Source organism: Eumetopias jubatus, unplaced genomic scaffold, assembly GCF_037043125.1.
Source record: "Eumetopias jubatus isolate StellerSeaLion01/CBP00866 unplaced genomic scaffold, mEumJub1_p1.0 scaffold_9, whole genome shotgun sequence".
NCBI classification, from domain to species: domain Eukaryota; kingdom Metazoa; phylum Chordata; class Mammalia; order Carnivora; family Otariidae; genus Eumetopias; species Eumetopias jubatus.
The window spans coordinates 61,606,340-61,618,871 of NW_028274815.1; the positions used below are offsets into that span (position 1 = coordinate 61,606,340).

Here is a 12,532-nt window from a genome sequence, read left to right on the forward strand (position 1 = left end):
AATACTAGAAGGTGACATGCACAAATATTGATAAATCCATTATAGATAATCCTCTTTTTGTTAGAGTGCTGAAGGACGTCAGCCAACTATAGGTTGATAGCCCATTTTAATTTATTGAATGAACTCTGAATAATATTACCCTATATAATAAATAATTTAACTTCTGGTTAATTTCCAGCCTGAACTGTCTCTCATTTTAACCTGAATGAATTAAATTTGACTTTTGAATTGAATTATGGAGAGCCAAAGTGTTCTGCCATGAACATTTTTGTGAGATGACCCCATCAGGATGGGTTCTGGGGAGGGCAGGTTGTTCCCCCTTTCTAATCATTACAAGCAAGTAAACTGATGTTTCTATTAAACTGTTAGTTTGTCTCTGTCCACAAATATGACCCAGTCCAACCAGGCCCTTCTCCCCTCTGCCCATGATCCCAGCAAGAAGGCTCAGAGCTATTTATTTATACACATTTAATAAATGTTTAACAAATGTTTATTTATAAATAAATTTATTATTTTATGATATATTTATATTTTATTATATTTATAAAAGTCTTTCACATTTAACAAAATAACGGTCATCTGGTACCATCACACAGTGCTCTACAGGAGAGACAAAACTCAGAGAGATGTGGGCCCAACAGTGTGCACCATAGGTCTTTAGTAAGTGTTGCTGATAACAGGGATGGAGTGAGTATGCTGAGTTAGAGACACTTCATTCTGAACTTGGATCAGAATTAGAAAAAAATTAGAAAAACAATGCAGGAATGAACACTCTGCCTGAGTTAATGTTTCTTACAGTGCCTTGCTACCTAAATAAAATAGAGGCTATGTGCTCACCAAATCTTTGCAGGTAATTAGTGTCAATGATTTATCTCAGAGAAGTCTCACTGTTCCTGTATACAGAAACATAAGTGGTTATTTCAGAATTGGCTGGTGTGGTTTAGATTTTGATCTGTAGCTTTGGTTTTCTTGTGATTCATATTGATTGCTCCAATTTGTATGCTGCTTTGCTCTGTAGGTTCTTGATCCACTTGTTTCTCTCCTCTTTGGCAATGGTTATAGGTTTATGTTTCTAATTTTCGATTTTCTTTTCTTCTTGGATTTTCAGTGTTTGCACTTAAGGTGGCTTTTTTTTTAAGTGGTTCTTTTATTTGCCCTGATGTCAGGCCTGTTTGGCCTTGTCCATGATATAATGGAAGTGAAAGTGCTTTATAAGTTGTAAAGCACTATTCAAATGTAAGACATGATTACTATTTTATTAAAAATAATAACCTTGGTTATAGCTCTGAGTCCTCTTGCTGAAATCAGGGGCAAAAGGGAGCACCTGATTGGATAGGTGGGTCATCTTTATGCTGCACTGAGATCCCAGTTTGCAGCAGCTCTAGCAACCAATATTGTGAGCTAGATTCCCTGTAAACATGGATTATGGTCTGTGTCTAATCTTGAGAATAGAGGCGTGAGCCTAGAAAGGAGACAGAGGGCAGCCCCAAGAGCCTGACTGGTCCTACTCATGTCTAATTGTTAACTCGTGTTCACACCCTGATTTGGGAGACCTGCAATATTGTCAGACTAGGACTTGGCTTAGATTCTACCGTTACTTCCTGTGCTCTGTCAGGGATCCTGTTGTAGGCTGTATGGTAACACTGGGGGATGCCTTTGGTGTCTCTCTTGGTCCACATACAAATTCACATCACCTTTTAAAAATCAATCCTAAAGTGGTTTGAGAACAGAACTTTCATCCTGTTTAAGTAGTTCTGCCTCCTCATCAAGAAGTCCTACTGAGTGTAGGTCTGAACTAAAACCAGGCGGCATCTACAATTATTCTCTTTCAGTTGGTGTAGAACCAGGCCCAGCATATGGCTGTAGATGCTTATATGCTTAGCATGCTTATATCTAGAGCTAGTTACTAACTTCTGAAAAGTTGTTCTTTTTTTAACTAAGCTATCATTAGTGTAATTGATCCCAACTTTGAAGAAAAAAGATCCTTATTGGCTCCCCAGTAGATTTGAAATGCAGAATTCTTTTTTCTGCAGGAGAGAAGGATTTAAGAGTCACCCCCAAAAGAGTTGTGTGGTGTGTCAAGGGTAGGTTTAGGACAGGGTTTTATAAAAGGAGATACGTCTATGACTAGACATCCTTAGGATCAGCACAGGCACTCTGATGAAGTAGGTACTATTTGAGTCCATCTTTGTCCTTACATCTGTACCTTGTTATTTATTCATTCATTCAACAAATACTTACTGAGCAGTCATTTGGTGATAGGCAGTTGCTATCTGTTAGATGCTAAGGACATCATTTTTTTTTTTTTTAAAGATTTTATTTATTTGAAAGAGAGAATGGAGAGAGAGAGAGAGAGCACATGAGAGGGGGGAGGGTCAGAGGGAGAAGCAGACTCCCTGCTGAGCAGGGAGCCCGATGTGGGACTCGATCCTGGGACTCCAGGATCATGACCTGAGCCGAAGGCAGTCGCTTAACCAACTAAGCCACCCAGGCGCCCCTAAGGACATCATTTCTGATAATTGTCATGGGTCTGGAGGTCATCTGTGCTATTGTCTGTAAATGGGCTTTAGGTCAGACAGATCTGGGTTCTAGTGTGTGCTCTCCTGTTTGCTATTTTTGTTACTCTATAAACTTACTCAGTAACTTGTCATCTGGGTCTTGCTTTATGCATCTGTGAAATTTTATAATAATTACCACATAGAGCTGTTGTGAGGATTCCATAAATGATATATAGACACACAGTAGGTCTCTAACTTATTAATTGATGTTTGCATCCTCTGCATTCATCTCTTGATCCTTATCTTAGACTTACTGACTACTCTTTGCCTGGGGCAAATTTGCCTCCAAGTAGAATTTAATAGTGTTTAAGTCTTTATGTGAATAGATATATGGATAAAATAATTTCAATAGAGTATAGATCCTAGTTCAAGATTCCAGAAATGTATAAACACATCCCCAGTTATATTTTACTTTGTTAAAAAGGTATTTTATTTATTTGACAGAGAGAGACACAGCAAGAGAGGAAACACAAGTAGGGGGAGTGGGAGAGGGAGAAGCAGGCTTCCTGTGGAGCAGGGAGAACAGAACTTTCTGTTGCAGGGCTTGATCCTAGGACCCTGGGATCGTGACCTGAGCCAAAGGCAGATGCTTAACGACTGAACCACCCAGGCACCCCAGTTATATTTTACTTTTATCAGCATGATTGAAGATCTTTTATTAATTGAAAAATTAATCAAAATAGTTATGCTGGCAGACTAGATAACCATTAAATTAACAAAATGAATTGCATGCACATAGTAATCAACAATAGAGATAGAATGGAATCATAAAAATATTTAATCCAAAGAAGGGAGAAAAAGAAAACAAAAAAGCAGCATTCACATATGAAACAGCAAGATGGTAGATTTCAACCCAGCTATATCAACAATCACATTAAATGTAAATGGTCAAAATATACCAATTATAAGACAGAATGGACAAGTTGGATAAAAAATCAAGACCCACTATATGCTTTTTATAAGAAACCTACTTTAAATATGAAGACATAAATACATTCTAAGTAAATAGATGGAAAAGATATATCATACACTAATCTAAAGAAAGCTGTAGTAGCTATATTAATATCAGACAAATTAGATTTCAGAGCAAAGAATATTACCAGGGATGAGGGTCATTTAATAATGATGAAAAAAGTCTTAAACATTTATGCAGCTAATAACAGAGCCTCCAAACATGAAGCAAAAACTGCATGATAGAACTGCAAGGAGAAAAAATAAACATACAATTATAATCAAGATATTTTAGCACTTTCTTGTAATAATAGATTTTTTTTTTAAGATTTTATTTATTTGACAGAGAGAGACACAGTGAACGAGGGAACACAAGCAGGGGGAGTGGGAGAGGGAGAAGCAGACTTCCCGTGGAGCAGGGAGCCCGATGTGGGGCTCGATCCCAGGACCCTGGGATCATGACCTGAGCTGAAGGCAGACGCTTAACAACTGAGCCACCCAGGCGCCCCTAGATAGAATGTATACAGAGAAGATTCCAAAAGGATATAGAAGACCTAAACAATACTCTCAACTAACTTGATATAATTGACTTTTATAGAACACTGCATCTAACAACAGAAGAATATAAAGCACTCTAACACCCAATAACCTAGCACCTGACATAGCACACTAGCCAATTCTGTCTGGCAACAGGAAAATGCTTCTGTCCGTGGTAATTACCATTGTTCTGGGCCTCTCTAGGCCATAAGAAATCTCACAGAATTCCTGTTACAGGTGTACAGGTCCCTCTTTGGGGCACTGCTGCTGAATATCCTGCTAGCAGCTTCAAGAGAAGGTCATTGTTTCAAGAGCACAGCACACCTTCCCAGAATGAGATCAGGGATTGGATCTGGACCAACACATTGTCATCTTGTTTGGGAGAACAGAGGCCTCTCAACTTTGTCCAGACTTGTTAAAATCGACATATTATTTCCCACAGGGGCTTGGCATTGAAAAACAACATGATGACAATGCCAGAGTTAGGCCCCTCCAAAGATTTTCTGCCATTTTTTAAAGGTATCTGGACTATTGAAATAAGTCAAACAATAGAGACCCCTTCCAAAAAAAAAAAAACCTTCTAGAGAGATTATACTTCCTTAAGATAATTATAACAAGGCATGCCCCCTACCTTACCAAAGGGAGAAAATTTGAAAACATAAGAACTATAATAGAGGGGCACTTGGATGGCTCAGTCATTAAGCATCTGCCTTTGGCTCAGGTCGTGATCCCGGGGTCCTGGGATGGAGCCCCACATTGGGCTCCCTGCTCGGCGGGAAGCCTGCTTCTCCTTCTCCTACTCCCTCTGCTTGTGTTCCCTGTCTCGCTGTGTCACTCTCTATCAAATAAATATTAAAAAAAAAAACTATGATAGAACTGTCAAGTACAAGTGTAATCAGCTTTAATAAATAAAATGTAAATGTAATTCACATAATAGTGTAACAAATTGTAATATTTTGATCAAGGAGAACAAAGATAAACTAGAAGAATATTTGAATGGTGACATTTTCATGATGCCATTTTGTGGGTAGCCCTATCATTATCAAATTCCAGTGAACTGTTCCTCATGGGGATCAGATGTATAAATGAAGGATGGAGGACAGAAATAGCTATAGTCACATTGTACCTTGTATGCACCTCACCATGAACCTTGGCTGCATCATGTATTTCTACACTCCACATGAGCTTCCTTCACAAAACAGCCTGTCCTGTGAACATGAAGCTATGCCCAGATTATAGTACACATCATAATTTATCACAGTCTACCTTCAAGTGATATTCTACCACTTTATGTATAGTATAAGGATGTTACAACAGTGTGTTTCCATTTCTCCCCTCTGGCTCTTGTGCCATTTTTATCATAAATTTTACTTTTATGTATGTTATAAATGCTACAGTAGTTTTGTATTACTTTTGCTCAAAGAGTCAATGATCTTTTAAAGTAATTTAAATTATAAGTTAAAAAAATCTATGTTCACCCATTTAGTTACCACTTCCAGTACTCTTTTATTTCTTTGTGTGGATTCAGATTTACAGCTGCGATCATTTTCCTTCTGCTTGAAGTATTTCCTTTAACATTTCTTGTAATGTAGATCTATCGATAATGAATTCTAGCTTTTAAATGCCTGAAAAAATTTTTTATTTTGCCTCTTTTACAAAGTAAAGAATTCTGTGTTGACAGATTTTTCCCATTAAGTATTGTAGAGATGTTACTCCATTGTGTTCTAGTTTGCATTGTTTTCAAAGAAAAATCTGCCTGCGTTCTTACCTTTGTTCCTTTGGATGTAATGTGTTTTTTCCCCTCCTTTAGCTGCTTTTTAGATTCTTCCTTATCATTGGATTTTAAGACATTTGATTATAATGTGCCTTGGTGTAGTTTTCTTCATGTTTCTTGTGCTTGGAGTTTGTGGAGCTTCTTAGATCTGAGGGTTTATAATTTTCATCAAATTTGAAAAATTTTCAGCCAGTCTTTCTTCAAATACTGTTTTTGTCCTATTCCTTTCAGAGATTAAAGTGACATGAATATTTGGCCTCAAAGTTGTCTCACAGCTCAGAGCTTCTCCGTTCCTTCCCCCCTGCCCATTTTGTAAAGTTCCTACCACTATGTTTTCAAGTTTACTAATGTTCTCTTTTGCTATGTCTGATCTAATCTAGTATATGTTTCATCTCAGACATTGTAGTTTTTATCTTTAGAAGTTAGATTTAGTCCTTTTTTATATCTCTTGTGTCCCAGTTAACATGCTAAAGTATTCCTACCTTCTTGAACATATGGAATACAGTTTTAGTAATTCTTTTAATGTGCTTCTCTACTAATTCCACCATCAGTACCAATTCTGAGTCAATTTCAATTTATTGATTTTTTTCTTCTGATTATGGTTATATTTTCCTGCTTTTTTGCATGCCTGGTCATTTTTAAAATTTGAGAATTTTACCTTATTAGGTGTTACATATTTTAGTATTCCTATAAATATTTTTTAGCTTTTTTTCCTGGGACATTATTAAATTCTTCAAAGTAGTTTGAGTATGTCAGGGTATAATTAGGAGGTTTTTGCACTTTGGCTGGTGGAAAGAGGCACTCTTTCTTTTTATCTCTAATCCTTTCAAATGATTTTTTTTCCTTCTCCATCTTCAGTGGTTTCCTCACACACTTGAACTGATAGGTTCTCAACTCTAGAGGGGAACCTTCTTAAGATCTCCAGTTTTCTGTCTCTTTATCTCCCCTCCACTACTCTGCCCTGAAAAGTCGAACTGCTTTCAGGACTCCCAGATCCATGTCTTCAACTCAAGGAGGCTGTTGGGCTCTGTGTGGGTCCCCCTCCTTTTACTATGACCTGGGAACTTTCTCTAGGCAGCAAGTTGAGCCAGTTGTAGGGATCAACTTATTTGTTTCCCATCTCTCAGGGATCCTTGATGTTCATTGCCTGATGTCCAGTGTTTTGCAAACCAGTTTTTTTTTTTTTTAAGGTGTATTGTCTACTTTTTTTGTTGTTTCAGCCAGGAGTATAAATCCAATCTCTTTTACTCAATCTTGGCTGGAAGCAAAGTCTGTAGTATCATTTATAATTTTATAAAAAATCTTATGCCTTTTCACTATTTTCATTTCATATTTTTAAAAGTGGGTTGGAGGAGCTTCTGGAGATAAACCAGAAAGGGTTCCTTTGGTTAAAATACCTCTTTAGATAATTTTTCTCATTCTTTTTCACTGTCATGATTCTTTGCTTTGCCGCCAAAGTGATCTTTCCAAATCTAATCATCTTTCATTTCTGCCTAAATTCATCATGGCTCCTGAATGACTACTCAGTAATGTCCAAACTCCTTGGTATGTCTGCAAGGCTCCTGTGTACCTGTTAACCCTCATTTCTAATACCACTCATCTCTCCTATCATACTTTGTGTTCTAACTAAGCCTCTGCTGTCTGCCAGAGTAGTATGTATGGGTTCCTGAGTCAGAGCAACAGTTCAGATCATATATAATTTCCCTGATTTGGGAAAATTAGCTTCTTTAATATCTTATCTGAAAATAAGAGTAATTAATAATACTCCACACCTGCCAGGATTATGAACACTAAATGAAATAATATCTGTGGAGTGCTCACCACTGGGTCTGGCACAGAGTAAGTGCTCCATTAACATAATTTATTACTGGGATGATTTCTCAGATGCATCATGTTCTGCTTCCTTGCCCACTGGGCCTTTAGACATGGTTCTCCTGTTGCCCGGAAGTCCTCTTTTTCCTGCTCCATACACTCTGCTATGACCTACTTCTTTTTTCAGATGCATCTCAATCTTTACCTCATATGGGAAGCTTTCCCTGACCTTCTGATCTTTGTAGGTTGTTGCATGATGCCCCATAGTGTTGTTTTGAAATTGTTTCCCTCTTCCATTGTCACACAGGAAGAGAGAGATTGTGGCTCATGGTAAGTGATCAATGTTAGTTGAATGAATGAATGAATGAATGAATGAAGATTGGTTCTTAATAACTTGAATACAATGATGAAAAGGATGGTTACAATACTCTGACATAAACATAAAATGTTGTTTGCGTGAGCACCATAGAGATGCAGAATTCCTAGGCAAAAGGACATTGGGAGAACAGAAGTAGCATGCTCAAGGACACAACATGGCTGGTCACTCCTGCCTTTTGAGCTTCTCTGTAAAACTGCCATAACAGGCTGCAATTCAGTGACAAGTAATGCAACTTGGCAAGGGAAAGAGTAAAGCCTGGTGATGAGAAGGAAAAAAAATGCAAGAAAATGAAAATCCTGAGCCAAATAATATGAGAACAACTTCCTACCCCCGTCCTTACCCCATGGCCCAGGCCCTCAGCATTGATGGCATTATCTCTGCACAGCCGGAATTTTAGGAAATGCCTGCCAATACTGACATTACCCCACATAACGAAATCAAGGTGGATTGGTGAACAGTCACTTTAGAAGTTAATTGTTGAAAACCCGCAGGTTAGAGCTCTTAAGCTAATGCCTGTTGGCTTGATAGGCAGTTTTGGTGTTTGCTCTTTTTAAAATTGTGTTTATTTTTGGTCTCTCTTGTCCTCTTGATTTTGGTGGCAGAAAGTAGAGTTCTCTTTAATTTTATTTCCTAAGGCAGGTTAAGGGATGTCTTGCTTGGCTTTTCTGAGTGGTTTTCTTTCCTTACTCCCTTTTATACTTCCTTTCTCCATGGCATGCTAGCCCTTTAGCAATGCCTGCCTCTTGTCCTGCAGTCTTGTAGAGATATTTGGGTATTTTGATAAACCCAATCTCTACTACCTTCAACCTTCCTAAAGTCCCTGGGGCTATGCTATGTTGTTGGAGATTGTTCGTGACTGAGTCATTGGTGACCCTCAGAGCTCTGCCAGCATCTCTAGCTCAGAGCCAGTTCCCCTGATGGTCCTAGAAAAAATCAGACGTGGAAGACCTCTGTGCTTAATGGAAGCCTTTCTATCCCACAGATTGGAGGCTGTTCCAGTGATGGCCCATCTGGAGGAGAGCCTCATGCCAAAACTGACGTCTCCCTTTTCCCTTTCTCTTCAGACCTCAGACTGAGGTGAGTGAAAACAGGGGATTAGGTCTGGCATAAATTTGGATCTATCAGTATATTTCCATTTATTGATGAGCTGATCACAGACCAGCCCCGGGCATATTTTCAAACTTAATGAAGAAAAGACAGTTTCTGCCACAAGAGCTCTTCATTTAACTGATAGCATCAATCAAGAGCCACTCTGACTCCTGACTGCTCTCAGTAATGAAACCTTTCTCCTAAAAGCTGGAGAGGCTGGGGAGACAGGGCAGTGGGCCATGGGAGGAGGGGCAGAAGACTCTAGTTCATCTTAATTATTTCCTTTGCCTCACCATGGACCCTGATGAGGGTGTGTGGGAGACCAGAGGGGGAGGTTTGGTGATAGCTGGAAGGTCATGGAAAGCAGAGATGGTAGGGAGTCTTTCCCCAAGGGGAATGGTGCTATAGCAGCTGCTTCAAACTTGGTGGTGGTTTTTTGATCCCCTGTGGTGGAGGGCCAGTGTCTAGGAGATTCTCCTTCCAGAAGTTTATTGTCCTTTCCCTTTAGGACACAGAAAATAGAACTTTTATTCTGTTCAGAAATCTGAGGCCTGTCTTAGAGATGGGTATTTCAGTGGTTTTCAAACTTTTCTTTTGCTGGAGAACACTTTTTTTTTTTTTCTCCCTGAAGGAAAGCTACTGCCTCTACAACAACCCAAGAGGTAATTATACCAAAAAGAGTAATAAGGCTTTGGTAGTTTGGGATGGAATGAAGTGGAGGGAGGTGTATGTTGAGGTGCAGACTACAAGTGGCCATGTAGATGCACCAGAAATTCAGGTTTCCAAGAAGCACTGGATACCATGAATCCAGTTGAGTGACCTCAAGTTGAAGAACGAGCAGAGAGATCATGAGACTTGTTGAAGGGCAAACCTATAATTCCTGGTGGAGCTGGTCTTCTGATTTCTCTTTTCCCCTTAACATGGAGTATCCCCTTTGTACCAAGTGTCCTGATGTGCACCAATGATGGAGAGGGAGGAGAAGAAGAGGGAGAAAAACAGGCTATGTATGGATCTGTGGCTCTTCTGGCCATCCTTGAGAAGGTGTGGCCTTATAGGTCTCTGGGACATCCCTCTGATCCTTCCCTAGCTCCTCCAACAACAATGGTGCTTTCTCTCTTAAGTAATTCAGGTATCTCTGACAGAAGGGTTTCATAATTCTGCTTTCTAGGAGAAATTATTTGCCACATTGGCCACAAAACTACAAGTTATCCTTGTTACTTTCACCTCCCTAATCTCCCTTAACCAGCTCATTACCTAGATCTGTTGAATTACCTCCCAAATAATCTGAGTCAGTTTACTTGGCTCTGTCTTCATCTGAATAGCCTGGTCTAAACCACCATAATCTTGCAAGATCTGGTAAAGGCCTCCTTATAGGCTCTCCTCTTTCATTCTCGTCTCATTTAAATTCATTCTTCACACAAACCATCATGATGTTTTTGAGCTGCAGTCCCGTTTCATCACTTCCTCTACAAGCTGAAAACTCTTCAATGGCTTCCCATTGGTTTTAGAGTGAGGACCTCGGTCTTTAACATTCTCCATGTCCGGCATGTGTCTCCAGCCTTGTCTCATGTCTCCTCCTCCTTTCTCTGTTTCCCAGCTACACCAGCATCCTTGCCAGGGGCCACCACCCTCCTTGGCGAGGGACTTTGTATATGCTGTTTTCTCTAGTTGGAACTCTCTCCCTATCTCCATTCACCCAGATGTCTCCTCCTCAACCTCACCTCTCTATTCACCCATAAGGGAGTCTCCCCCCTTCCCTGATTCAGTTATATCCCCTTACTGTGAGCTCTCATTTCATGCTGTGCCCTCCCCTCGCACTTTCACAGGAGCAGTTTCATGTTGCCTTGTGAGGTTCTGTGCTCAGGGTCTCACTGCCCTGTGGAACTGTCAGCTCCATGGCATGGAGGCCAGGTTTGTTTTATTTTTTAATTTTTCGAATTTTTTAACGTTGTTATTTAAGTTCTAGTTAGTTAACGTACAGTATAATATTACTTTCAGGTGTACAATATAGTGATTCAACACTTCCATACATCACCCGGTGCTCATCATATGCTCATCATAGACAAGTGCTCTCCTTAATCCCCATCACCTATTTCACCCATCCCCCCCTACCTCTCCTCTGATAACCATCAGTTTGGTCTCTAGAGTTTAGAGTCTATTTCTTGGTTTGCCTCTCTCTCTTTTCCCTTTGCTTGTTTGTTTTGTTTCTTAAACTGTGCATATGAGTGAAATCATATGGTATTTGTCTTTCTCTGACTGACTTACTTAACATTATACTCTCTAGCTCCATCGATGTCACCGCAAATGACAAGCTTTCATTCTTTTTTTTTTGGCTGAGTGATATTCCGTTGTGTGTGTGTGTGTATAATATATATATATACACCACCTCTTCTTTATCCATTTATCAGTTGATGGACACTTGAGCTGTCTATAGTATGGCTATTGTAGATAATGCTGCTCTAAACATTGGGTGCATGCATCCTTTTGAATTAGTATTTTTGTATTCTTTGGGTAAATGCCTAGTAGTGTATTTGCTGGATCATAGGGTAGTTCTATTTTTAACTTTTTGAGGAACCGCCATATTATTTTCCAGAGTGGCTGCACCAGTTTGCATTCCCACCAACAGTGCAAGAGTGTTCCCCCTTCTACGTATCCTCACCATACCTGTTGTTTCTTGTGTTGTTGATTTTAGCCATTCTGATAGGTATGAGGTGGTATCTCATTGTTGTTTTGATTTGCACTTCCCTGATGAGTGATATTGAACATCTATTCATGTGTTTATTGGGCATCTGTATGTCTTCTTTGGAAAAATGTCTATTCATGTCTTAGACATGAATTTTTTAATTGGATTATTATCAATTTTTAATTGGATTATTCATTTTTTGGATGATGAGTTTTATAAATTCTTTATATATTTTGGACACTAACCCTTTATCAGATGTGTCATTTTCAAATATCTTCTCCCATTCTGTAGGTTGCCTTTTAGTTTTGTTAATTGTTTCCTTTGCTGTGCAGAAGCTTTTTATTTTGATGTAGTTCCAATAGTATTTTTGCTTTTGTTTCCCTTGCCTCAGGGGACCAGTCCTGAAAGAACTGAAAATAATATGGTGGTTCCTCAAAAAGTTAAAAATAGAACTACCCTATGATCCAGCAAATACACTACTAGGCATTTACCCAAAGAACACAAAAATACTAATTCAAAAGGATGCATGCACCCAATGTTTAGAGCAGCATTATCTACAATAGCCATACTATAGACAGCTCAAGTGTCCATCAACTGATAAATGGATAAAGAAGAGGTGGTGTATATATATATATTGCTAAGTCAGTGTCAAAGAAGTTGCTAAGTCAGTGTCAAAGAAGTTACTGCCTGTGTTCTTTGTAGGATTTTTATGGTTTCAGGTCTCACATTTAGGTATTTAATCAATTTTG

At 39.0% G+C, this 12,532-nt stretch overlaps 1 long non-coding RNA gene across 1 annotated transcript in view; it reads left to right on the plus strand.

The window, feature by feature from the left end:
* LOC148163548 (uncharacterized) overlaps positions 1 to 12,532 on the plus strand; it is a 158,713-nt gene that overhangs the window by 56,201 nt on the left and 89,980 nt on the right. The window contains exon 2 of the long non-coding RNA XR_015768870.1: positions 8,994 to 9,088. This is a non-coding gene — a long non-coding RNA (uncharacterized LOC148163548). The remainder of the gene's footprint in view (positions 1 to 8,993; positions 9,089 to 12,532) is intronic.